Here is a 1204-nt window from a genome sequence, read left to right as displayed (position 1 = left end):
CTGAATATTCCCTGGTGTCTGAGGTTCTCTGTTAGTCCAGTGGTTTGGACTCGGAACTCCCACCACATGAGCTTTGGCCTGACCACCGGTTCATGAACCAAGATCCCGCAAGCCACATGGGGTGGCAAAAAATAAAAAGAGAGAGAGAAAAAACAATAAAGTAAAAAATAAAATTAGACTAGGAAACTAACAGATATGTTAGAAAGAATATAAAAATAAAAATATAGATGAATCAACAACTGGAAGGTACAACAGTACCACAATAGTAAAAAAGAGGAGGGAAAAGAAAAAAGAGACAAAAAAAAAAGAAAGACAGAAAAAGAAAAAAAAAGGGGGGGAAATGCCTTGGCTGTGGAGGGTGGGGCCTAAGCAAGGGCGAGGTTTGGGTAGTGGGCGGGGCTTATGCTTAGGACCCACAGGGCTGGAAAAGGCCCTGGGGGCCATGGTGGGGTGGGGCTTAGACTCAACAGAACAGAAGGGGCCCAGGCATACCCCCCATCCCTGGTCTCAGGGGGCAGGGGACCTCACCTGGGAGCCCAGCTGGTTTCCTGGGCTCGAGTGGGCGGAGCAAACACCCTCTTCTCCTCCCCTGCTCCTCCTGGAGGGCCCCTCCAGCCTGCCTCTCCTGATCTCCCCCGACACAGGGGCGCCGATCCTGTCTGGCCTCCACTTCTCCTCCCCCCTCAGTCCCCCCACATCCTACCGGTTCACTTGGGGGTTCCTCCCATCTCCTTGGGCGTCAGGGTCCCCACCAGCGGCCGGCAGGTGCCCTAGTTGTGGGGAGATGCTAACAAGGCATCTTCCCACACTGCCATTTTGACTCCGCCCCAGCGCCTTATATTTCTAAGGGGATGATTGTGGTTTTCTCTTTCACTTATAAGAGTTCTTTATACATTAACCAATTGTCTTCTTTACAACAGGGTCTCCCCTTAGGAATCAAAGCCAGAAATTTAACTGACTCTCCTTATGTTAAATTTCCATAATAACTGAACTTCTACTGAATTATTATCAAATCTATAAATGGTTCTAAGTGGTTATTCTTAAAAATAAAGCAGCTATTTTCCTTTTTAAAAGCTCCAGATAATATCAAGAGATGTTGAGCGAATTTACTAATGGAAGAAGCAATGTTTCTACTATTTTTGCCTTTGGTGAAGGGATAATAGAAAAAGATTAATTCATCTGCTAAAACCCATCAGTAAGAATA

This window comes from Neophocaena asiaeorientalis, unplaced genomic scaffold, assembly GCF_003031525.2.
Source record: "Neophocaena asiaeorientalis asiaeorientalis breed wild unplaced genomic scaffold, Neophocaena_asiaeorientalis_V1.1 scaffold155, whole genome shotgun sequence".
NCBI lineage: Eukaryota > Metazoa > Chordata > Mammalia > Artiodactyla > Phocoenidae > Neophocaena > Neophocaena asiaeorientalis.
This window is presented reverse-complemented; position numbering follows the sequence as displayed.